This window comes from Ranitomeya imitator, chromosome 4 (genome assembly GCF_032444005.1).
Source record: "Ranitomeya imitator isolate aRanImi1 chromosome 4, aRanImi1.pri, whole genome shotgun sequence".
Taxonomy (NCBI): Eukaryota; Metazoa; Chordata; class Amphibia; order Anura; family Dendrobatidae; genus Ranitomeya; species Ranitomeya imitator.
Window position 1 is genome coordinate 311,973,283 of NC_091285.1, and position 27,555 is coordinate 312,000,837.

At 44.8% G+C, this 27,555-nt stretch overlaps 1 long non-coding RNA gene across 1 annotated transcript in view; it reads left to right on the plus strand.

Moving 5' to 3' along the window:
• Nucleotides 1–27,555, plus strand: part of LOC138674092 (uncharacterized) — a 117,761-nt gene that overhangs the window by 44,358 nt on the left and 45,848 nt on the right. The window contains exons 2-3 of the long non-coding RNA XR_011320477.1: nucleotides 3,528–3,569; nucleotides 24,791–24,828. This is a non-coding gene — a long non-coding RNA (uncharacterized lncRNA). The remainder of the gene's footprint in view (nucleotides 1–3,527; nucleotides 3,570–24,790; nucleotides 24,829–27,555) is intronic.

Consider the following 27,555-nt stretch of genomic DNA (forward strand, 5'->3'; position numbering starts at 1 on the left):
CCGGGGTTATGCAGGGGTGCATAACCCTAGAAGGTCAGTGGCCTCTTGGCTCAGTTACTAGCACTTTCCATTATTTTAAATTGTCCTACTCATGTGCGCTCCCTTCTCTTGTTCTATTTTGCAGCAGTAACAGATTGGCAGTAATGGCCACATGATGCCCTCCAGATCTTCCAAATGTTGATAGTGGGTGACTGGTGGGGGACACAGCACCGAATGTGAGCCTGAGTCAGCAGCAACAGATTGGACAACGCTTCACTCGGCCCTCCGCTCTTCACCGTCTACCGGGGTTATGCAGGGGTGCATAACCCTAGAAGGTCAGTGGCCTCTTGGCTCAGTTACTAGCACTTTCCATTATTTTAAATTGTCCTACTCATGTGCAGCAGTAACAGATTGGCAGTAATGGCCACATGATGCCCTCCAGATCTTCCAAATGTTGATAGTGGGTGACTGGTGGGGGACACAGCACCGAATGTGTAAGACCAGCACTCTTGCGGTAGGTAAGTATCCTTTTCATTTCAAGCTGTTAGCACCACAGCAATTAAGCTCTCTTTATCTGCATTGTATGAATAGTGTCTCTCCTGTCTGATGTTCTTGAATCAGTTTTCAGGTGTCAATGAAGAACATCATTCCACTCTGTGGCTGCAGCACGAAGACTTCTTCCATAAGTCCCCTTGACAAGTCTCTTGGCTGCCTTTCAACATCTATTCTTTGGCCATCAATTGTAGATTATCTCTTTTTCTAACACCTGACTCACATTTCAGCCAGTACATGTATTTATTTAGGGCTGGGGCAGATACTGACCTCCTCTTGTTCCAATCTATTGCAGTGAGTCCTCTTCTATGCAGATCATCTGGCAACTATGTTTTTGTCTCAACACACTGTTACCACCTCCGGTATAGCTTTCATTGCTCAATGGCAGTTTTCAATAACCAGATTACATCAATCCCTCACTACATATAACACCATGGTCAACCCAAGACCACCTAGTCCAGCGATAGGTTGCAGTATTCTCATGTGCATAGGAATGGTCGGCTGGAGAAGCAAGGCACTTTCTATGTTTTCAGTTGAGTATAAATCATGTTTTTTGTGAACATTTCCTTCTTTAGTAGCTATCTGCACAAAAGCTGTTCTACCCTGTATGCACACATGGATTTTTCCTCTCTGAACCCTGTTCACACAGGTTATATACAGATGATCAGGTTTTTAAATACATCAGATAGGGATTGCATACATTAGTTAGGACTGCTCTGATGAGGGTATACCGTGAAGATTGGTAGAGCAGCTTAGTATACATTTTTTGCAAAAAACGTATCAACCAAATACCCTGTTTTTTACATCTTTTACTAGCACTTGCGGATTACTGCAACATTTTTTCAAACTGAGTGTTTTTGGTTTTACTATTCTCTTTTGTGTCTTCAGGTTTCTTGGTGGTGTGTGAACATGATCATACAGACTTGTTCACTGTGCAAGTAGCCCATGTGTTCCTGTTTCCATAATTGTTCTCTTGTGTCTACAAGACTGGGGAGTTCCACCACTCCTCTTGGGCTATCTGCACAAAAGCTGTTCTACCCTGTATGCACACATGGATTTTTCCTCTCTGAACCCTGTTCACACAGGTTATATACAGATGATCAGGTTTTTAAATACATCAGATAGGGATTGCATACATTAGTTAGGACTGCTCTGATAAGGGTATACCGTGAAGATTGGTAGAGCAGCTTAGTATACATTTTTTGCAAAAAACGTATCAACCAAATACCCTGTTTTTTACATCTTTTACTAGCACTTGCGGATTACTGCAACATTTTTTCAAACTGAGTGTTTTTGGTTTTACTATTCTCTTTTGTGTCTTCAGGTTTCTTGGTGGTGTGTGAACATGATCATACAGACTTGTTCACTGTGCAAGTAGCCCATGTGTTCCTGTTTCCATAAGTGTTCTCTTGTGTCTACAAGACTGGGGAGTTCCACCACTCCTCTTGGGCTATCTGCACAAAAGCTGTTCTACCCTGTATGCACACATGGATTTTTCCTCTCTGAACCCTGTTCACACAGGTTATATACAGATGATCAGGTTTTTAAATACATCAGATAGGGATTGCATACATTAGTTAGGACTGCTCTGATAAGGGTATACCGTGAAGATTGGTAGAGCAGCTTAGTATACATTTTTTGCAAAAAACGTATCAACCAAATACCCTGTTTTTTACATCTTTTACTAGCACTTGCGGATTACTGCAACATTTTTTCAAACTGAGTGTTTTTGGTTTTACTATTCTCTTTTGTGTCTTCATGGTTGACAGAATACCTTTAAAGGGATTTCTAACATTACAGTAAAAGAACAGTTGACATTATTTCATCACTTTTAACAATCATTAATGAGATGCACAAATAAGTACAATTCACCATTCTATTCTTTTAACCTAAATGACATTGAGGCATGGTTTCCTTTCCAGCTCTGAAGTACGAAAAACACGATACAAACAAATCTGTCTCTCGGGAGCTGTGGCTACTTGAATGGTCATTGAAAACATGTCAGTTTCTGCAGTTTACCAGCAATACATGCAAAATATTAGATATATTAAAATGCCATCCATAATAAGTAGTTGACATTTCCTCATGACCTCTGCATAAATAAACTCTTGTAATGAGACCTTTTTGTGTAATTCTGCATTAGGATAAAATTATTATAGCTTGAAAAATCATGTCTTTATGTGTAATGTCCAGAATAATAAATACTGAGCTATAATAAAGGCAGGATTAAGCAGGATATAAAATGATTTGGATGTCTGTGGTGCATTCTTTGAACCTTTGTTCATGGATGAAAAAATAGATTTTTTTTAAGTATCATCTGAAAAGTTGCAAGAAAGAAACGTATCCTACACCTATACTGCACATCTGCTTTTGGGCAAACATTATGTATTTATCTCTGTTACCTATATATCACCCACGTATTGTATTCCATACCACTTTACAGACATTGTCATCATTCACTATCTCCAGTGGGGTCACAATTTTCGGCTCAGTATCTTCAGTACGTCTTGGAGTGTTGGGGAAAACCCAACCAAGAACCAGGAGAACCTTCATACTCCTTGGTCTGCTTTGGATCCAAGGCACTAGTAATGGAAAGCAACAGTGCTAGCCACTGGGCCACCATGTTGATAAAAGAAAAAAATAGTATGCATCCATCAAAACTACACAACGTAAATTTTACTTAAGTGGTCACATCTTGCATTCATTTAATATTCCCCCAAAAAATGAATCCAAAGTACATTATATAGCCATAATGTGCAGTGTAGCTGTGAATCCAGCACTGGGGGTGAGATAAGACACATAAATGAACATACAAGCAGCAAGCTTGTAGTTTATATTTTATATTGCATTTTGTAGTTTTTTTCCATTTTTTTTTAGATGACTAGTTAAATAGACTTAATCTTTTTTACTTGTGGCGTTGATAATCAATTATACATTCTTTTTTTAAGAAGTATACCTTTCCCTGGTCCAAAAAGTGTTTTTTTTTGTCATTGCAGGAGGAATGTCTGTTCAAAGTTCAAAAACTACTTAATATAAAGGTGAGCAAGAATCTCTGTAACTAAAATGGCTTATCCTTCGGTGTGAGGCTTTTGGCCATTCAACATGGCAAGTTTGCAACTGTTTAATCTTGTGAGACATACTAAGAACATCGCTGGAAAATTCACTGCAGAATGATTGTACAACACAAATAATGCAAAATAAATAACATTTAGACCTATATAAAGCACATCAATCATCCATCCGACATTTCAATTTGAAGAAATATAAAGTTACATTTAAGAATATGTTTTGAAAGTCTCAAGCAGTAGTTTATTAGTAACCAGAAAAAACACATTACTGCCTAATTTCACCAATTTCATCCCTTCTTAAAGCATAAAATAAAATGAATGTTCTTCCGATATACCTCCAAAATAACATCTTGTTTATTCTGCCGAATCATATGACATTTTCTGAAGGTTTTGAGATTGATCTGGACATTAGTAATTGCATTACATGTAGTAATTCTTTCCATATTATGATTATTTATTGTCACAGCTTATGTTATGAATGTCAAAGTCACTGCGTGTAAGCAGTCATTAAACTATTGTATATATTATGTATTTTTTATTATGGAAAAATCACTTTGAGATGTAACGCCAGCCTATGATATTAAGTGTCTGCAATTTGAAACAGCATGAACTACAGTACTTCATCTTGAATGGTTTTGTTCCACCATCAAAAGATCTCAGATGACTAAGTCCAAAGGTTCTGCAGCATAGCTCTGATTTATACCCAGAGGATTATAATTTTTCTAGATATCTGAAATTGATTACCATAAGGTCAGGGCACCAAATTGAACCAAGATGAAAACATTTCTTTTACTGTCGTTACCATTATCCACAGGAGACATATCACAGTACAGGTGGAAATAATGTGTACAGGCTTTACTGTGTAATCCAATAAGAGCCTAGGTCAAGTCTACAGGCACGAATGTACATTAAGCCAATATGCAGGTTACCTGCCTCACTCCATCACACAAAGACCCCTCAAAAGATGAAAATGCTGTCTAAGACATATAAATAATGTCTGGTGTGTTACTGCTTACTGGAATAATCAGTACTCAATAATACTTACAAAACTTTATTTAAGTAAGATGCATGCATATATGAGAATAGCAGGGATGAGGGATGCAGTGACGAGCAGGTGGCAGAGCAAGAGTTAAAGGAATTATTACAAGGGTTACTCCACGCAGGGAGAGAAAGGGTTAAGGGGCGAGCTAAACTAGATATTAGGTCAGGGTAAGAACAAACGGTTATGAAACAGGTAAACTCATCAGTCTGATGGTTTCCGGCGTGTTGAAATCCCACGGTGGCGCCGTGACACGTGAAGTCTCTGGCCTGATCCTGAAGATAATTGATGCACTGTCTCCTGACAGAAGCGGCATATCCTGGCTCAGAGGCGAGGTCCTGGGTTACCTGGATGATGTCCGTGCTGTGAAGTTGTCTGTGGTACCGCCGGACTGGGTCTCAGTTCAATAGCAGAGGTGGGGATGACGCTACCCAGCTCTGGATGATTCAGCGGGTCCGACTTAGGCTGCGAACCTGCGGCAGGAAGCGGAACGGTGCGGGAAGGATTCCCCAAGAGTGGGGTAAGTGGGCACACAGATATACGTTCCTCACAGGCGGTCTGCTCAAGGGTTGGAGTGCTGCAGTGCAGGTCTGGACTATTGCATTGCCCCATGGAGAGTGAATAAACCTTCTCCTGCTGTGTGCTCTGTCTTCCCACCAACTGGCTCGCTTTCCCGCACACCATCCCTTTTATCCCTGACACGCCCCCTACAGTCGGGTGCAAAGGTCTGTCCAGGTCAGAAAGCTTTCCCCTCGGCAACAATGGTGACAGCCCTGATAGTTCCGGAACTAACACAAGAGAGGCATTACCGGCTCGGTCCAGCTTCCTACACTCCCCCTCTCCTTTTGTTCGCCATTCCACCGGCTAGTATTCTTGTAAAACGCATTTGAAATCTTTTTTTTCTTGAACAGTTTCCTGCCAAATAAACTGGTCCTGATTGTATCGATTGGGGGGTATTCCAGCTCTTGTTCGTTTGGAGCGCCGTAAGTCAGAAGGAGAAGTTGAGTAGTGTGGCCGTTTAGTGTAGCCGGAATTTCAGGTACTTGTTCCTCTTGTGGGTCTTCAGGTGGCCGTTCAGGACTTTCTTCCTCTTCACAATCTACTGAAACTGGTGAAGATACTTCATTAGCATCTTGCGCCACTTCCACTTGATCTGGATCTTTTGACAGACAGGGCCAAAGCATGTTCCTGTGAATGATGTGAGTGGTGGAGTTTCCTTCTTCTTCAGGCTGTATTTCGTAAAAGGGGCCCTTCAGGACTTATTCGCCATTTCACTTGATATGAGTTTCTTTCCCACTGATTCTCTAGTTTGTCTTGTGAACATTTTTCTAGTACTAGTACATAGTCCCCAGTTTGAAGATCTGTCCCGCACAGCGGGTTTATTTTTGCATGCTCCAATTCTCGGAATTTGATCCTCACTAGGCGATGCAAGGCCTGCAAATGATGGCGATGTTCTTGAACCAAGGTGGACACCCCTGTCCGTCGGTAGTCCTCCTCTGGGTCCAGTTCTAGCTTGGTACACGCATACCAACTCGGGCCATCAAGCCTTCCGATCTTCTTCCAGTGTCCTCAGCATTTGAATTAGGGTGCAGTTGAACCTTTCAAAGGCTCTATCATTAGAACTTCCAGAGGGGCAGAAGTCACGATAGTTTGTGCAGGGGCTCAGTTTTTCTTCGGTCTTAGGGACAAGCAAGACCCTACCCACGCTGGCAATGTGGGTAGAACCAATAAGATGCACCTTAAGAGGTGCTAACTATTTACAGTAACGATTTTTGGGCAATTCACTGTCCATTACCCTATTGTCCATTTAAGATTTCCAATAAGCATAACCAAACATTTTTAAACAAGTAAAAAACAATTATTGACATCTTATATTTTAGTCCCTGTAACGGGCTGGCATCTGACGTCTGGTGCTACAGGTAGATCTACGTAGTATAGGAATTGATACTGATCTGCCAAGATTCACTATTCTTGCTAACACTGGTGTAGTGCACTCTCTCATGGCTACACTTCAAGTGATTCTATGTAGCACAGGTATACTTGATCTCCTAGAAATACTTCTACTCACTATGGGCATGACAGATTCACTGATAGCAGGGGTGGATTCTCTTGTTCCACTGCTGGTGTGGTACCTGCTGCTTGAGCCCATTGGTGTTCAGGTTGGTCCGGAGTCACATTTCTTTCTGGCATGACTAATTGGGGAAAGGTCAAGACAGGCACTATGATGGCTTGCTTCACTTGTGTCCATGACTCAGGAAAGTGTCCAAGAATAGTATGGATTTTCTTTTCTTCCTCTTCCTTAGGTTGAGAGATATCCTGATCTGTTCCTGGTGTTTCAACAGATTAGGGCATACCTTCAGATGATCTCTTAACACCGCTGTTGAGGTTTCTCCTCCATCATGAGTTATGAAGCACACCTTGGTGTTATCAAAGTTTGACGGTAAGACGGTGTATGGTTCCATCTCCAACTGATCATCAAGTTTGTGGACTCTTCTTTTTTGCTTTAGAACTTGTTCTCCAGGTGACAAGGGAATTGCAGGGGCATGATGATTATAGTTTCTCTCTTACCTCTGTCTTGCTTGAGACAAACGTCTTTCTACACACTCTTGCACTTTGCGGTATCGCTGTTGTTGCTCTGTATCCCAGTCTGCATCTGACGATGTGATTTCAGGTGTTAAGACTCATGTCCAAGTCAATAGGTAGCTTGCCAGGTCTTGCTGTCATTTGGTAGGCTGGAGTGCAGTTGGTAGAATTCACCGGGATATGGTTATACAGATCTACCAAGTTCGGCAACTTCTCTGGCCACAGGTTTCTCTTTTCCAAGGGCAAAGTCTTCAATAAGTCAATTACCACCTGGTTCATCTTCTCACACGTGCCATTTATCTGTAGATGGTACGGTGGTGTCCTGATTTTCTTGCATCCATACAGATTACAGAACTCCTGGAACACTTCTGCTTCAAAGGCAGAGCCTTGGTCAGTGAGTATCTTTTCAGGGTAGCCATGTGGTCAACAAAAGTGTTTTTGGAATGCCTTGGCTGCCGTCCTTGCAGTTTGGTCCTTGACAGGCACGACTACCTGGAATCTGGAGTAATGGTCCACTATGGTCAGGGAGTAGACATAGCCTGACTGGCTTGGAGTTAGCTTCATGTGGTCTAAGGCTACCAGCTCAAGTGGCTGTTTCGTGACTATGGGTTGTAGGGGAGCCCGTTGGATGTTGTGATCCTTTCTGCGCAGGTTGCATGGGCCACACTCCTGGCACCACTTTTTAATGGCTCTTCTAATGCCAATCCATATCCACATACACAAACAAAAAAAGATGATACTGGGTCAATAGTATACAAAAAGTAACAACATTTTTATTAATAATCCTGGCCCACGCCTCCTGGTTACCTGGCCTACACCCTGCTCTTGGTAAGGACTATGATTGCTAATTTTTCCCCTTTGGTGGAAGTTCCACGGTTATAATTGTATGGAGTCATGCACATAATATGGAGCAATAGGGGTTGTGGGTTAGGCTCCAGCAGTTGGCCACATACCCTTGTTAATCTGCCTGTAGTCCACACACACTGCCTGTAGTTCACACTCATTGTACCATCCTTCTTTCTAACGAGGACTAATGGAGCTGCCCAGGGGCTACAACTGTCTCTGATTACCCCAGCCTCCTTCATCTCTCATAACATACTCTTGGGATATTGGTAGTGAGCTGGAGGTACAGGCTGGTACCTCTCTTTAATGGGCGAATGATCTCCAGTTGGGAAATGATGTTGAACCCCTTTTACCTGCCCAAAGTCTAGTGGGTGTATGCTGAATACCCGTTCATACTCTTGGACCACCCGGTAGGCCCCATGCTTTTGGTGTAAAGGAGTGGAATCAGTGCCTACATGTAACTTTTGACACCAATCCTCCAACTGTCCTAAAGAGCCCTTGTCCTCCGCCTGGTCGGATGGGACCAAGGTTTCTGTTGCCTGTATTACATTGTTACTAACAGTGAATAGTTTAGCAAGTGTGGCATATCAGGGTAAATGGACTTCTTTCTCCCCACAATTAAGGACACGTATAGGTACCCCCCCCTTGCGGACATCAATAACCCCTCTGGCTGTCAGGATGGTGGGCCTACTCTTGGAATACACAGGTTCTACCAGGGTCTGGTAGTCTTTACCTCTGAGGCCTATTGCTGCCCGACACCCGATTAACATTTCACTCCTGGGGGTATTGCAATAGGGATCGGATCACTCACTGTGACGCTGCCAACTTCTCCACCAGACAGACCTACCTGTTGTCTATGCATCAGGGCTCTGATTTATTTCTGTAGGACACGCTGCTTAATGGAACCAGCAGTTTCGGCCACCTGTTGTTACAAGACAATAACCTTGCCAAGACAGTTTTCTATGACATTAGTACATAAGGTCATCATTGGGTTACATTCTCGCCGGTCAATATCTACAATCACCAGTACTTGGGTTTTCAATTCTACCTGCCCCACCTTAATGGTCACCTGCTTATACCGCATTTGTGGAAACGGCTGACAATTGCTGGCTACTATGGTCAAATCGCTATCTGGGCCACGGGTAATATAAAAGTCAGCCCAGTACCGTTTGTACAGAATGTAAGGCATAGTCGTCACCTGAGAGCCGGTGCCCAGTAAAGCGTTCATCGGGATGCCATCGATTTCAATGGGGAGGACCGGTTGTCCTCTGACATACTTGGCTCACCAGCTTTGTGGGCCTCCTGGTTGTCATACTCCTGGGGGTTGGCCCTCTGCCCCAGGTGTTGCTTGTTTAAATGGCAGAACCTTGTGATGTGCCTCGTTTGGTTGAAGCGGCGACAAATGGGTCGTCCGTCCTGATGATAGCGGTCGTTGTCTCTTCCTCTGGTCGGTGGGATCCTCTTCTGCCATCGCCAGGGGATGTCATCTGGACTGGAAGCCAGCTGGATCTTTCCTTTTGGGAACTCTTGTAGGGATTGCATGGTTTTGGCTAGTGCAGCTATGTTTTTGGTCAGTTCCTGAGCCTGGAGGAGCAGCCCTGTGGAGCGGTCATCATCTCAAGTCTGTTTGTCAGCCTCAACAGGGACCTGATGGAAGGATGCTGCTTCCTGATGGTAGTTGATTGCTGGGTGCCTAGGGGACACTATTCGGCTGGGATTAGGCTCATGCAGCACCCGGATTGCCCTGTCCTTGAATTGTGCAAAGTCCAGGTCAGGGTTTTGCAGGGCCAGGATGCGCAGCTGCATCCGGTGAGTGCAAGACAAAAGTCCTTCAATAAATTGCTCCTTTAACAGTTTGTCCCCATCCTGCACTCTGTTCAGGTCAACCTGTTTAATGTCCCGTAGTGCCTAATGGAGATTAAGGGCATATTCCTGCATGTTATCCTGTGCTCTTTGTTTGCCCTCGAAAAACCTCATCTTAATTTCTGCAGTAGAGCGTGTGTCAAAAGTGTTTTTAAGTTTGGCAAATATCTGCTTAACAGTTTCTTTTTCAATATTCAGCCATGATTTTACTTCTGTTTGTGCTGCGCCAATTAGCTGGCCAGTTAGAATGCTGACTTTTTGCTGTTCCGACAGGGTGTACACTTGAAATAAGCTAAATATAGAAAACTCGAGGCACAATGCACACAGATACTTTTATAAGGGAGGAAACCATCACCCCCGGTGTGCACCAATAGGGATTGTACTGGACAATCGGAAAACAAGTAATAAGAACAAAGAGAAACCGACACAAAGTCCAAAATTAGAGTATATTATAACAATATTTATTAATTAAAAAATGGTGGTGCGGTGAGAAGATACCATAAAACGACACACCAGGGACATAAATATGGCGAAAGAACAATTACAATAAAACCACAAAGGGAATTTTTTGATATACGTACACGATAGCATATATATACGCCATATAATCATAAATGGCAGGATACCAGGAAAAACAAGTAAAGTGCTTGTGCAAAAGTGGCTGAAACGTAATAGGACTAATGGAAGGGGCGAAAAAAAAGGGGAAAATATGTATAGGACTAATAGATATGTGCTGTGCCACAAAGTGTAGAGGCCCCTATAGTAATGGGCAATATGTGAGCAAGATAGTTGATAACTATGCCAAAAACTAGTTATGAAATGAAGGAGGAGAGATAGTTGATATCTGTGCCAAAACCTAGTAATAAAGGAGGAGAGCCACCTGGTATTACCTGCTTGCTGTAGTGTAGGTCCCTGGGATGTGCCGAGCCCCACATCCCAGGGACCTACACTACAGCAAGCAGGTAATACCAGGTGGCTCTCCTCCTTTATTACTAGGTTTTGGCACAGATATCAACTATCTCTCCTCCTTCATTTCATAACTAATTTTTGGCATAGTTATCAACTATCTTGCTCACATATTGCCCATTACTATAGGGGCCTCTACACTTTGTGGCACAGCACATATCTATTAGTCCTATACATATTTTCCCCTTTTTTTTCGCCCCTTCCATTAGTCCTATTACTTTTCAGCCACTTTTGCACAAGCACTTTACTTGTTTTTCCTGGTATCCTGCCATTTATGATTATATGGCGTATATATATGCTATCGTGTACGTATATCAAAAAATTCCCATTGTGGTTTTATTGTAATTGTTCTTTCGCCATATTTATGTCCCTGGTGTGTCGTTTTATGGTATCTTCTCACCGCACCACCATTTTTTAATTAATAAATATTGTTATAATATACTCTAATTTTGGACTTTGTGTCGGTTTCTCTTCGTTCTTATTACTTGAAATAAGCTGCAGAGTCTTTCCTTAAAGTCACTGAGGGTGTGGGACTCACCTGAATTTTGTGGCAACTAGGCCACTCCCGGTATATAGGGCATGGATAATTGCATTAAGGGAACTGTAGCTGCGGCTGGTTCCAGCCGGTTTATGGGCACTGCAGCCACCGCGGGGTCTGGTGGCATCATGCGGGCTTTGGCTGCATCTGCTGCCAGCGCTGCGTCTCAACCCGTGCTGGACATATACCTTCCCCCATGCTAACCTCAGCCATGCCTGTCGTCTGGTTACCAGCGTCTGTAGCTGTCTCACCGGCGCTCTGTTCTGTGCTCCTTCCGGTTCTCCTGTCAGGGCTTCTGGCTTCTTCTCTTCCATATGGCTGAGCACGGAGCGCAGCTTCCTTTGTGCTCATTCTTCAGGCTCCGCCCACGATGGCACGCCCCTCTTTTCCTGCGCTCCTCGCGGCACTATTTATGGCGGCTGTTTTTGGTAGCAATTTTGAAAATGTTATTGCGCGCACCATGTGACGCAGTTATGGCGATGTTTTAAAAGCTCATTAAAGCCTCTGGCACACAATTTAATAAAGTCTCTCTTTTAAGTAGTCTCTTAGGTGCACAAGACCCAGTTTGCTGAGTCAGTCTATCCTGTTCGTCACGCCAAAATGAAACGCCTGCCAGGGCCGTGGGGTACTGGGTACCGGGTCCGGTACTTAAAGGGATGTGTCACAGCGGTGGCAACCCAGGCCGTGGCCCTGGGTGCCTATGTTAAAGGAACGGTCTTTAAAGGGGTTAGATGAATAATAAAAGTTTGTGATGCCACCTGTGGTATTCGGTCAGGGGTGACCGACACTGCTTAAAGGGGTCCACTGGGGTGATGTTATGGCAGCAGGGATGGTATCGCTTCCCACAGGTGAAGCTGGGTCCCCAGGGCTCCTGGTGTAATAGATGAAGATGGTGATAGGTGGTGTAATAAGAAACAGAGGACACAGGGTTGCAGTCTCTTTACCGCTTTACTTGGTTCAAAGCAGCCACAGTCCAGAGTATCGGATCCCGGATGCTGGTGTGGTCCAGTCGGCTTGGAAGCGAATTGGGAATCCCTCTAACCAGGTGGGGTTGAACGACTTCCTTCTAACGCTGTGGTGTTGTAGATAAAGACAAAACACACGGCACTCAAGGATCCTGTGTGGTGCCCAAGTCAGGTTTCCAGACCGTCAATCCAATAGTAATAAATCACTTGGCGCTCAAATGGTTTCTTTCAGATGAAAAAGTGAACATCCCATTTATTTGTGCATCCAGTTCAAAGATTATTTAAACGTTTTCGGTCGAATCACAAGACCTTAATCAGAAATATCTTTAACCCCTTCCCGACCCATGACGCCACGTAGGCGTCATGAAAGTCGGTGCCATTCCGACCCATGACGCCTATGCGGCGTCATGGAAAGATCGCGTCCCTGCAGATCGGGTGAAAGGGTTAACTCCCATTTCACCCGATCTGCAGGGACAGGGGGAGTGGTAGTTTAGCCCAGGGGGGGTGGCTTCACCCCCTCGTGGCTACGATCGCTCTGATTGGCTGTTGAAAGTGAAACTGCCAATCAGAGCGATTTGTAATATTTCACCCATTATAACGGGTGAAATATTACAATCCAGCCATGGCCGATGCTGAAATATCATCGGCCATGGCTGGAAATACTAGTGTGCCCCCACCCCACCCCTCCGATCGCCCCCCCACCCCCCCGATCTGGCCGGTACACTGCTCCGGCTCCCCTCCGCCCTGTGCTCCGCTCCCCCCCGTGCTCGTGTCCGCTCCCCCCGTGCTCCAATCACCCCCCCGTGCTCCAATCACCCCCCCTGCACTCCGATCCACCCCCCCCGTGCTCCGTTCCACCCCCCCGTGCTCCATTCCAGCCCCCCCGTGCTCCGTTCCAGCCCCCCCGTGCTCCGTTCCACGCCCCCCGCGCTCCGTTCCACCCCTCCCGCGCTCCGATTCCCCCCCCGTGCTCCGATCCCCCCCCCCCCGTGGTCCCCCCCCACCCCATCATACTCACCGATCCAGCCGTGGTCCCGTCCGTCTTCTCCCGGGCGCCGCCATCTTCCAAAATGGCGGGCGCATGCGCAGTGCGCCCGCCGAATCTGCCGGCCGGCAGATTCGTTCCAAAGTGCATTTTGATCACTGAGATATAATCTATCTCAGTGATCAAAATAAAAAAATAATAAATGACCCCCCCCCCCTTTGTCACCCCCATAGGTAGGGACAATAAAAAAATAAAGAAATTTTTTTTTTCCACTAATGTTAGAATAGGGTTAGAGGTAGGGTTAGGGTTAGGGGTAGGGTTAGGGTTAAGGTTAGGGCTAGGGGTAGGGGTAGGGGTAGGGTTAGGGGTAGGGTTAGGGGTAGGGGTAGGGGTAGGGTTAGGGGTAGGGTTAGGGGTAGGGTTAGGGCTAGGGTTAGGGTTAGGGCTAGGGTTAGGGCTAGGGTTAGGGTTAGGAATGTGCCCACGTATTCTGGTCCTCTGCGGATTTTTCCGCTGCGGATTTGATAAATCCGCAGTGCTAAACCGCTGCGGATTTATGGCGGATTTACCGCGTTTTTTTCTGCGCATTTCACTGCGGTTTTACAATTGCGATTTTCTATTGGAGCAGTTGTAAAACCGCTGCGGAATCCGCACAAAGAAGTGACATGCTGCGGAATGTAAACCGCTGCGTTTCCGTGCAGTTTTTCCGCAGCATGTGTACAGCGATTTTTGTTTCCCATAGGTTTACATTGAACTGTAAACTCATGGGAAACTGCTGCGGATCCGCAGCGTTTTCCGCAGCGTGTGCACATACCTTTAGAATTAGGCTATGTGCACACGGTGCGGATATGGCTGCGGATTCGCAGCAGTGTTCCATCAGGTTTACAGTACCATGTAAACATATGAAAAACCAAATCCGCTGTGCCCATGGTGCGGAAAATACCGCGCGGAAACGCTGCGTTGTATTTTCCGCAGCATGTCAATTCTTTGTGCGGATTCCGCAGCGTTTTACACCTGTTCCTCAATAGGAATCCGCAGGTGAAATCCGCACAAAAAACACTGGAAATCCGCGGAAAATCCGCAGGTAAAACACAGTGCCTTTTACCCGCAGATTTTTCAAAAATGGTGCGGAAATATCTCACACGAATCCGCAACGTGGGCACATAGCCTTAGGGTTAGGGTTGGAATTAGGGTTGTGGTTAGGGTTAGGGGTGTGTTGGGGTTAGTGTTGTGGTTAGGGGTGTGTTGGGGTTAGTGTTGTGATTAGGATTATGGCTACAGTTGGGATTAGGGTTAGGGGTGTGTTGGGGTTAGTGTTGGAGTTAGAATTGAGGGGTTTCCACTGTTTAGGCACATCAGGGGTCTCCAAACGCAACATGGCGCCACCATTGATTCCAGCCAATCTCGTATTCAAAAAGTCAAATGGTGCTCCCTCACTTCCGAGCCCTGACGTGTGCCCAAACAGTGGTTTACCCCCACATATGGGGTACCAGCATACTCAGGACAAACTGCGCAACAATTACTGGGGTCCAATTTCTCCTGTTACCCTTGTGAATCTAAAAAAATGCTTGCTAAAACATAATTTTTGAGGAAAGAAAAATGATTTTTTATTTTCACGGCTCTGCGTTGTAAACGTCTGTGAAGCACTTGGGGGTTCAAAGTGCTCACCACATATCTAGATAAGTTCCTTGGGGGGTCTAGTTTCTAAAATGGGGTCACTTGTGGGGGGTTTCTACTGTTTAGGCACACCAGGGGCTCTGCAAACGCAACGTGACACCCGCAGACCATTCCATCAAAGTCTGCATTTCAAAAGTCACTACTTCCCTTCTGAGCCCCGACGTGTGCCCAAACAGTGGTTTATTATTATTATTATTATTATTTATTATTATAGCGCCATTTATTCCATGGCGCTTTACATGTGAGGAGGGGTATACATAATAAAACAAGTACAATAATCTTGAAAAATACAAGTCACAACTGGTACAGGAGGAGAGAGGACCCTGCCCGCGAGGGCTCACAATCTACAAGGGATGGGTGAGGATACAGTAGGTGAGGGTAGAGCTGGCCGTGCAGCGGTTTGGTCAATCGGTGGTTACTGCAGGTTGTAGGCTTGTCGGAAGAGGTGGGTCTTCAGGTTCTTTTTGAAGGTTTCGATGGTAGGCGAGAGTCTGATATGTTGTGGTAGAGCATTCCAGAGTAGGGGGGATGCACGAGAGAAATCTTGTATGCGATTGTGGGAAGAGGAGATAATAGGGGAGTAGAGAAGGAGATCTTGTGAGGATCGGAGGTTGCGTGCAGGAAAGTACCGGGAGACGAGGTCACAGATGTATGGAGGAGACAGGTTGTGGATGGCTTTATATGTCATGGTTAGGCTTTTGTACTGGAGTCTCTGGGTGATGGGGAGCCAGTGCAGGGATTGACAGAGGGGAGAGGCCGGGGAATAGCGGGGGGACAGGTGGATTAGTCGGGCAGCAGAGTTTAGAATAGATTGGAGGGGTGCAAGAGTGTTAGAGGGGAGGCCACAGAGCAGGAGGTTACAGTAGTCAAGGCGGGAGATGATGAGGGCATGGACTAGGGTTTTTGCAGATTCTTGGTTTAGGAATGTGCGGATCCGTGAAATATTTTTGAGTTGGAGGCGGCAGGAAGTGGAAAGGGTTTGGATATGTGGTTTAAAGGAGAGATCAGTGTCAAGGATTACCCCAAGACAGCGGGCTTGTGGGACTGGGGAGAGTGGGCAGCCGTTTACTGTAATGGATAGGTTCGTTGGGGAGATCGCGTGAGATGGGGGAAAGATGATGAATTCTGTTTTGTCCATGTTAAGTTTTAGAAATCTAGTGGAGAAGAAGGATGAAATAGCAGACAGACATTGAGGGATTCTGGTTAGTAGGGAGGTGATATCTGGTCCAGAGATGTAGATCTGTGTGTCGTCAGCATAGAGATGATACTGAAAGCCGTGAGATTCTATGAGCTGTCCCAGGCCAAAGGTGTAAATGGAGAAGAGCAGGGGTCCTAGAACTGAACCTTGCGGGACTCCGACGGATAGGGGGCGAGGTGAGGAGGTGGTGTGTGAGTGGGAGACGCTGAATGTACGGTCAGTTAGGTATGATGAGATCCAGGATAGGGCCAATTCTGTGATGCCAAGGGATGAGAGGGTCTGCAGCAGCAGAGAATGGTCCACTGTGTCAAAGGCAGAGGACAGGTCCAGGAGGAGGAGGACAGAGTAGTGTCGCTTGCTCTTGGCGGTTAATAGGTCATTGGTGACCTTAGTTAGGGCAGTTTCAGTGGAGTGGTGTGACCGGAAGCCTGATTGAAAGCGGTCGAAGAAGGAGCAGGAAGATAGATGGGAGGACAGTTCAATATGGACATGTTGTTCCAGTAGTTTTGAGGCAAAGGGGAGAAGTGATATAGGGCGATAGCTAGATACAGAGGATGGGTCAAGAGAGAGCTTTTTGAGGATAGGTGTGATTGTGGCATGTTTAAAGCTTGAGGGGAAAATGCCAGTTGTTAGTGATAGGTTAAAGAGATGGGTTAGGGTTGGGATGAAGACTGTGGTGAGGTTTGGGATGAAGTGGGATGGGAGTGGGTCAAGTGCACAGGTGGTGAGATGCGATCTTGAGAGTAGAGTGGAGAGTCCGTCTTCTGTAATGGTTTACCCCCACATATGGGGTATCAGCGTACTCAGGAGAAACTGGACAACAACTTTTGGGGTCCAATTTCTCCTGTAACCCTTGGGAAAATAAAAAATTCTGGGCTAAATAATTATTTTTGAGGAAAGAAAACGTATTTATTATTTTCACGGCTCTGCATTATAAACTTCTATGAAGCACTTGGGGGTTCAAAGTGCTCACCACACATCTAGATAAGTTCCTTTCAGGGTCTAGTTTCCAAAATGGGGTCACTTGTGGGGGGTTTCTACTGTTTAGGCACATCAGGGGCTCTGCAAACGCAACGTGACGCCCACAGAGCATTCCATCAAAGTCTGCATTTCAAAACGTCACTACTTCAATTCCAAGCCCCGGCATGTGCCCAAACAGTAGTTTACCCCCACATATGGGGTATCACCGTACTCAGGAGAAACTGGACAACAAATATTGGGGTCAAATTTCTCCTGTTACCCTTGGGAAAATTAAAAAATTCTGGGCTAAATAATTATTTTTGAGGAAAGAAAACGTATTTATTATTTTCACGGCTCTGCATTATAAACTTCTATGAAGCACTTGGGGGTTCAAAGTGCTCACCACACATCTAGATAAGTTCCTTTGGGGGTCTAGTTTCCAAAATGGGGTCACTTGTGGGGGGTTTCTACTGTTAAGCCACATCAGGGGCTCTGCAAATGCAACGTGACGCCCACAGAGCATTCCATCAAAGTCTGCATTTCAAAACGTCACTACTTCACTTCCGAGCCCCGGCATGTGCCCAAACAGTGATTTACCCCCACATATGGGGTATCAGCGTACTCAGGAGAAACTGGACAACAACTTTTGGGGTCAAATTTCTCCTGTTACCCTTGAGAAAATAAAAAATTGCAGGCTAAAAGATCATTTTTGAGAAAATAATTTTTTTTTTTATTTTCATGGCTCTGCGTTATAAACTTCTGTGAAGCACTTGGGGGTTCAAAGTCCTCACCACACATCTAGATTAGTTCCTTTGGGGGTCTAGTTTCTAAAATGGTGTCATTTCTGGGGGATCTCCAATGTTTAGGCACACAGGGGCTCTCCAAACGTGACATGGTGTCCGCTAATGATTGGAGCTAATTTTCCATTTAAAAAGCCAAATGGCGTGCCATCCCTTCTGAGCCCTGCCGTGCGCCCAAACAGTGGTTTACCCCCACATATGGGGTATCAGCGTACTCAGGACAAACTGGACAACAATATTTGGGGTCCAATTTCTCCTATTATCCTTGGCAAAATAGGAAATTCCAGGCTAAAAAATCATTTTTGAGGAAAGAAAAATTATTTTTTATTTTCATGGCTCTGCGTTATAAACTTCTGTGAAGCACCTGGGGGTTTAAAGTGCTCAATATGCATCTAGATAAGTTCCTTGGGGGGTCTAGTTTCCAAAATGGGGTCACTTGTGGGGGAGCTCCAATGTTTAGGCACACAGGGGCTCTCCAAACGCGACATGGTGTCCGCTAACAATTGGAGCTAATTTTCCATTCAAAAAGTCAAATGGCGCGCCTTCTCTTCCGAGCCCTGCTGAGTGCCCAAACAGTGGTTTACCCCCACATATGAGGTATCGGCGTACTCGGGAGAAATTGCCCAACAAATTTTATGATCCATTTTATCCTACTGCCCATGTGAAAATGAAAAAATTGAGGCGAAAAGAATTTTTTTGTGAAAAAAAATTACTTTTTCATTTTTACAGATCAATTTGTGAAGCACCTGAGGGTTTAAAGTGCTCACTAGGCATCTAAATTAGTTCCTTGGGGGGTCTAGTTTCCAAAATGGGGTCACTTGTGGGGGAGCGCCAATGTTTAGGCACACAGGAGCTATCCAAACGCGACATGGTGTCCGCTAACGATGGAAATAATTTTTCATTCAAAAAGTCAAATGGCGCTCCTTCCCTTCCGAGCCTTACCATGTGCCCAAACAGTGGTTTACCTCCACATGTGAGGTATTGGTGTACTCAGGAGAAATTGCCCAACACATTTTAGGATCCATTTTATCCTGTTGCCCATGTGAAAATGAAAAAATTGAGGCTAAAAGAATTTTTTTGCGAAAAAAAAGTACTTTTTCATTTTTACGGATCAATTTGTGAAGCACCTGGGGGTTCAAAGTGCTCACTATGCATCTAGATAAGTTCCTTGGGGCGTCTAGTTTCCAAAATGGGGTCACTTGTGGGGGAGCTCCAATTTTTAGGCACACGGGGGCTCTCCAAACGTTACATGGTGTCCGCTAAAGAGTGGAGCCAATTTTTGATTCAAAAAGTCAAATGGCGCTCCTTCCCTTCCAAGCCCTGCCGTGCGCCAAAACAGTGGTTTACCCCCACATATGAGGTATCATCGTACTCAGGACAAATTGGACAACAACTTTCGTGGTTCAGTTTCTCCTTTTACCATTGGGAAAATAAAAAAATTGTTGCTAAAAGATAATTTTTGTGACTAAAAAGTTAAATGTTCATTTTTTCCTTCCATGTTGCTTCTGCTTCTGTGAAGCACCTGAAGGGTTAATAAACTTCTTGAATGTGGTTTTGAGTACCTTGAGGGGTGTAGTTTTTAGAATGGTGTCACTTTGGGGTATTTTCAGCCATATAGACCCCTCAAACTGACTTCAAATGTGAGGTGGTCCCTAAAAAAAATGGTTTTGTAAATTTCGTTGTAAAAATGACAAATCGCTGGTCGAATTTTAACCCTTATAACTTCCTAACAAAAAAAAAATTTTGTTTCCAAAATTGTGCTGATGTAAAGTAAACATGTGGGAAATGTTATTTATTAACTATTTTGTGTCACATATCTCTCTGGTTTAACAGAATAAAAATTCAAAATGTGAAAATTGCGAAATTTTCAAAATTTTCGCCAAATTTCCGTGTTTATCACAAATAAATGCAGAATTTATTGACCTAAATTTACCACTAACATGAAGCCCAATATGTCACGAAAAAACAATCTCAGAACCGCTAGGATCCGTTGAAGCGTTCCTGAGTTATTACCTCATAAAGGGACACTGGTCAGAATTGCAAAAAACGGCAAGGTCTTTAAGGTCAAAATAGGCTGGGTCTTGAAGGGGTTAACAAAACTGGAAGCATAGTACAATGGTGTACAGTTAGGTCCATATATATTTGGACAGAGACAACATTTTTCTAATTTTGGTTATAGACATTACCACAATGAGTTTTAAACAAAACAATTCAGATGCAGTTGAAGTTCAGACTTTCAGCTTTCATTTGAGGGTATCCACATGAAAATTGGATGAAGGGTTTAGGACTTTCAGCTCCTTAACATGTGCCACCCTGTTTTGAAAGGGACCAAAAGTAATTGGACAGATTCAATAATTTTAAATTAAATATTAATTTTTAGTACTTCGCTGAAAACCCTTTGTTGGCAATGACTGCCTCAAGTCTTGGACTCATGGACATCACCAGACGCTGTGTTTCCTCCTTTTTGATGCTCTGCCAGGCCTTCACTGCGGTGGTTTCCAGTTGCTGCTTGTTTGTGGGCCTTTCTGTCTGAAGTTTAGTCTTTAACAAGTGAAATGCATGCTCAATTGGGTTGAGATCAGGTGACTGACTTGGCCATTCAAGAATATTCCACTTCTTTGCTTTAATAAACTCCTGGTTTACTTTGGCTTTATGTTTTGGGTCATTGTCCATCTGTAGTATGAAACGACGACCAATCAGTTTTGCTGCATTTGGCTGGATCTGAGCACACAGTATGGCTCTGAAGACTTCAGAATTCATTCGGCTGCTTCTGTCCTGTGTCACATCATCAATAAACACTAGTGACCCAGTGCCACTGGCAACCATGAATGCCCAAGCCATCACACTGCGTCCGCCGTGTTTTACAGATGATGTGGTTTGCTTTGGATCTTGAGCTGTACCAAGCCTTCACCATACTTTTCTCTTTCCATCATTCTGGTAGAGGTTGATCTTGGTTTCATCTGTCCAAAGAATTGTTCTTCCAGAACTGTGCTGGTTTTTTAGATGTTTTTTAGCAAAGTCCAGTCTAGCCTTTTTATTCTTGATGCTTATTAGTGGCTTGCACCGTGCAGTGAACCCTCTGTATTTCCTTTCATGCAGTCTTCTCTTTATGGTAGATTTGGATATTGATACGCCTACCTCCTGGAGAGTGTTGTTCACTTGGTTGGCTGTTGTGAAGGGGTTTCTCTTCACCATGGAGATTATTCTGCAATCATCTACCACTGTTGTCTTCCGTGGGCGCCCAGGTCTTTTTGCATTGATGAGTTCACCAGTGCTTTCTTTCTTTCTCATGATGTACCAAACTGTATATTTTGCCACTCTTAATATTGTAGCAATTTCTCAGATGGGTTTTTTCTGTTTTTGCAGCTTAAGGATGGCTTGTTTCACCTTCATGGAGAGCTCCTCTGACCGCATGTTTACTTCACAGCAAAACCTTCCAAATGCAAGCACCACACCTCAAATCAACTCCAGGCCTTTTATCTGCTTAATTGAGAACAACATAACGAAGGGATTGCCCACACCTGTCCATGAAATAGCCTTGGAGTCAATTGTCCAATTACTTTTGGTCCCTTTAAAAACAGGGTGGCGCATGTTAAGGAGCTGAAACTCCTAAACCCTTCATCCAATTTTAATGTGGATACCCTCAAATAAAAGCTGAAAGTCTGAACTTCAACTGCATCTGAATTGTTTTGTTTAAAATTCATTGTGGTAATATCTATAACCAAAATTAGAAAAATGTTGTCTATGTCCAAATATATATGGACCTAACTGTATATGAGCCTAGGCCCCCGGGACTACTCCACAGCGTGACGGACCGGACGTCTATGAGCGCCATATGCAGCTGCAGCGGCGGATACACGCCCTCCTTCTCCCTTCATGATCCATGAGACGTTCCAGGTGCGCTTTCCATCCCGGGTTGCCTAGGCTCATATACCCCATTGTCCTATGCTTCCAGTTTTGTTAAAGATATTTCTGATGAAGGTCTTGTGATTCGACCGAAAACGTTTAAATAATCTTTGAACTGGATGCACAAATAAATGGGATGTTCACTTTTTCATCTGAAAGAAACCATTTGAGTGCAGTGGTGTTGTAGTCCCTTGCTGCCATAAGCCTCACACAAGGTCCTCACGTTTTCTCTCTGTCCCCCTTTAGGTAGGATACTACCCATATGACAGGTACCTCGAGCCTATTTACAGGATCTCTATCTTGACCCGGGCTCTATTTGCTACTGTGTCCTCAGATGTTAATGGTGGACAGGTAACTTGCTATCAGCTTTCCGCCGGTTTCTGCCATGGGGCATGAAGTTACTCCCACAACCTTGATCTTCTGGCTACGGGTATCTGTGCTCAGCATGGAGGAAGCTCAGTCGCAGCTTCTCTCTCCAGCTCTTTAATCTCCTTTGCTTCTTTTCCCTCTCAGTCTCCTACGGACTGCTCTGCTTTCTTTTTCCGTCCCAGGAGCCGCAGAATCACTCATCTCCATGGCCCCAGCTTTCCTTCCTCTCTCTTCGCTCTCCTCTCACCAACTGTCTAACTCCAACTGCCTAGCAACTGCCTTGCAACTGACTCCTCCTCCCGACCAGAGCGAGCAGCTCCCCTGAAGTCGGGTGTAGAGCTCCCCCTTCTGGCCTGGAGTCAGAACAGTGTTGTATGTGCTCTCCCCATGAGGAAAGCAATGCCACTGTAACAACCGTTTACCTGGGGTGTTACACAATCATCAATTCAGGACCAGTGTGTGGATTTAACAGATAACTAATTATTTATTTTCTACACTTTCCCACATTTGGCTAAAACCAAGAAACCCATTTGACAAGTACAAAATAATTCAGAACGTATATTTTTACATTACGCAGACTTTTAAGTGGGTTAAGTGAAAATTTTAGAAATTGGGGCTCAACATAAAATTTTGCTCCTAGTTCAAGCTTGAGCAGGTGGCCACAAGTATGTGATTTGCATACATGTGGCAATGTGACCACCTGCCCTTGCTGGAAACCGAGGCGAATCTTGCCAGTATGCATTCTTTTGGTCATGTGTCTCAAGATATAAACAGTGAAAAATCCTGACAGTGTGCATTCTTTTGGTCAAGTGGCCATGTTCTCAAGCTAGTAATAGAGGAGAATCCTGACATTGTGCAAATTGCACACTGAGAGTATTTAACAATATGGAGTCACATAGAGTAACTGCAGAAATATATTTTGAGTTTGGAAAAACCCTTTAATCTACAGAAAGCCAAAACGGTGTATTAACTTTTGTATCATTTAGTAAGCTTCTCACATATGAGGTTCCCTGTGTTTTGTAGAACATGATGCGATTCAAGGGTTAAAACAAAAATAAATCTGCCTAAATCCATCCCACTGCTGAAGCTTAGCGATTAGTCCATTTGATAAGTGATCATTTTTATTGTAACTGTGACACAGCATTGTGTAGTTTATAAATACTCATTCACATTAGGCACACAGGACTGATAGATACAGATTGCTCTGGGAATAGAAAACAGCTGAACATGCAGTTCCTATGAGAAATGTTATTTTAACTGTCAATGTGCAATTAGGCAGGGAATCAGGGGAGAATCAAATTTAGGAAGATTTAATTATCTACAGGAGAATTAGTATGCAAGGAAGCAAAGAGCATAGAACATCTACAGACAGTCCTTCACGTACATGCTGGAATGCTAAAAAAGTAACTCATAGTTCTGTAATGTGCTGGCGACACGGGGAAAGTTACAAGGTGCAGTTATAAAGGGCCAAACAGTGCACACAGTGATACCACGTGGCCCCATATACATCAATAGCAGCAGAACTGCCAAATACCCCGACACCCTAGTACAGAATGACAGTGTAGGCAGGTTTATAATCGGAGGAAACCCAAAATATAGGCGCAATTCTTAGTTTCTCAAACAAACTCTTTGAGTCATAAGTAATGAGCCAAATATTCAAGAAATTGGACTTGATTAGTGCCTTTTTTGGTGGGTGAATACTGTTCCACTGATTAATGAATTACCTAGTTATTAATTCCTTGTCATCATCATTTCACTTCCTGGGTGTAAAAATATTAATGTTACGTCTTCCTGTTCCGATGGAGATTAAACATCATTTGTCAGTACCTGTTAATAGGCAAAACAGCTATTTGGTAATGAAATCCAGCATCAATTAGTGGTAGTGAATGGTCTGCGGCTGGCTGCCGTACAAAGTGCTGTGCACCGAGGATGACCTCAGGCGATGGCAGCTTCTGTACTTACATGCCACATTTCTGTCTCGTATGACTCAGAAGGCTTACACCTCACCACTTCTAAACAATGAATCAAAGTTATCCAAGATGTCGAAGGGGAAACTTAAAATAATTGGCAGACTCATCATGTGATCATCTATTCTTAGCACACACCTAATAAGCATTAGCACCATTACATTATGCATTTTGTGCTGTATTTGGTCAACTACAGATCCCGTATGGATCTGTCAGAAAAAGTCAATGTCCACCTGTCTGCAGCTGGAGGCTTCTACAAGTATATTATGGTCCCATAGAAGGCACCTAATATAGGCATGTAGTAAAAGGCTCCATTAAAGACCTCAGGTTATGGAAACTTTCTCCTTATCGCCAGATTTCTCAATACAAACTACACTCTTATATAGAACTTTTAAACCTGATTATGCTGATGTACTTATTTTGAAAACCAATGTCAGAATGGAGGGATAATGCTTTTTGGAAGTTTCTCTGCCATCTATTTCCAGGGGCTCAGAGTTCAGCTGGATTTATAAAATTCTCATTTTAATTTCAGGATCATACAGCCATTTGGAAATAGATTTTCCAAGTACGGTAAGTCCATCAGCAGAGATGTGCAAATTTATCATGAATGCTACTTGAATATACAAAAGAATCCACAATTTTGAGAATATGGATTTCTGTAGTGCAGAAATCCGGTGCAGGCGTACTTTGTCTGCCCTGTTGAAGTACTGCAGTGTGCAGGCGCCGGGAAATGTCAGAGAGGCCCGGCGCCTGCACACTGCAGTACTTTAGTCTGCCCTCAAAAGGGCAGGCAAAGTATGCCTGCACCGGAGCTGCAGTGTAAAGGCAAGAAGAGGACGTGATCATAAGAAGATCAGAGGCCCCGGACCGCGACGCCCATCAGATCGGACCACCCGCCCGCCCAGGTGAGTATAATCTAACCTCTTTTTCTCATCTTTCAGGTTACATCGGGGGCTTATCTACAGCATTCCAGAATGCTGTAGATAAGCCCCTGATGCCGGTGGGCTTAGCTCAACTTCCATTTTGCCTGCGCCGGAGTTGCAGCATGAAGACAAGAAGAGAACATCATCCTATGAAGATGGGAGGCCCCGGACCGCGACGCCCATCGGACTGGACCGCAGCAGGACTGCCCCTGGGTGAGTAAAATCTAACCTCTTTTTCTCATCTTTCAGGATACATCGGGGGCTTATCTACAGCATTCCAGAATGCTGTAGATAAGCCCCTGATGCCGGTGGCCGCAGCTCAACTTCCATTTTGGGGGTGACAGGTTCCCTTTAAAGGGTACCTGTCACATCATTTCAAGCAGCTAAACTGTTTTCAGTGTGTTGCTAGCGATGCAATATGCATCACGAACACTTTTTTTCACTAAAATGGCAAAATAATTATGTCCAAAAAGCAGTTTATATAGTTATAGTGTACATGCTCAATTAGTCATAGGGGTGTGCTTCTTTTTCTGTTCAGTCATCGCCGCCCACTCAATTTAAGTGATTTCCCTGGTTGCGCCAATGTCACTGGAATCCTGCGCTTGCGCAGTGTGGCATTGGAGCTATGCTTGTGCAGTACCCCAGAGACCTGGTCATTGCAGTAACGTCGCTCTGCCACTAAGGGGAGTGATGGTACGTCTGATGGCACTAAAGGAGTTCATCTGACCAGGTATCACCAGCACACATTACACTTCACACTCCGGCCACTAGGGGAAGCAAAAGGTTTTATTTATTAGGCCACTCCTCACACTGGTAAAACTAGGGGTTGGATAGGAAGTTAGTCAGAAGCTGACTGGGTTTTGTTCAGGCAACATCCCGTGGCAGGGGGTGAAGTGGGGGGGAATTCAGGGGGGTCACTGTCAGGCGTGGGAACCTGGCAGGCACCTAGCGACAAGGATAGTACGTTACGGAGCCCTCGCCTGCGCTATCTGCGGAGGCATCCAAAGAAAGGACACGAAGCGAAGGATATTGTGGACAGTGAGAAACGAGATCAAAGCACAAAGGAGAGCCAGTAGGAGTCGTGCCCGGAGAATGGCAACATCCTACTGTGGCGCGTAGCCGGTGCCCGGAACACTGAGGAAGTAACTGACTTTTATGCCTTACTTCAAATACCGCAGGACAGTTAATTATAGGTTGGCTGTCTACCTTACATCACCTAAGCAGACATAGGGGGCAACGTGTGGAGAGGGGTGTCTCTAGGGTCCCGGAAGAGCTCCGAGCCTTCCCGTCAAACAGGTGCGTCCTAGCCATAACAAACCTGGGGGACGGAGAATAGAAAGAACGAGAAAGAACTAGAAAGAACTGAAACGAACGAGAATAAAAGTTGTTAGGACTATCCCGAATGCTCAGCAGGGAAGCACTACAACACACAGGCGCTAGTGGTAGGCAACGATTTCTACCTGCAAAGGGAACTCTGGATGTGCCTTTGGACCGGCCGGTCTCAGACAGTCCTGTTAACTGTGCTCTGGATTGAGGATCCTGAAGTCACCAGTAAAGAGGTAAAGAGACTGCAACCCCGTGTCCTCGTTATTGTCTGCACCTCACATCATCATCACCTACACTACTGGGAAGCCCTGGGGGCTCACTTCACCTGTGGGAAGGTAAACCATCTAGCTGCCATCACATCACCCCAGTGGACCCCAAGCAGCATCGGTCACCCTGACCGAATACCACAGGTGGCGTCACGAAACCTTGACAGACTTGTAACACCCCTTATTGGACGCCCCTTAGCAGGGTCACGGACTGGGTCCAGCCACCGTGACAACCCCAGAACTGAGCCAGAGAGAGGACCGGTACCGAGTAACCCGCAGCCCTGCGTCTGGGGGCGCTCCACTTGCACAGTGTCGAGTGGGCAGCCACGCTTGAGCAGTGTGTAGCGCGGAGCGGGTTGGGCTTGTGCAAGGTCGAGCGTCACGGCGCACGCATGTCTCCCTGATCAACATTGTGCAAGCATGGCTCCACGCTCAACACTGCGCAAGCGTGGCTACAAGCATCACAGTGCGCAAGCGCAGTAGTCCAATGACGTCGGCGCAACCAGTGAAATCAATTAAATTGAGTGGGTGTCAACACCCGTAACTGAACAGAAACTGAAGCACACTCCTGTGAATACATGAGCAGGTACAATATAACTATATAAAGTTCATTTTGGGCTTTATTACGGCACCATTTTTAATGAAGGACACGTGTTAGTGATGCACAACTTCATCACTAGCAACGCATTGGGGACAGTTTAGATGCTTGAAATGACGCGACAGGTTCCCTTTAATAATGCAGTTTACATTGTGAAATCTGGTGACAGATCTGCCTTAAGTTT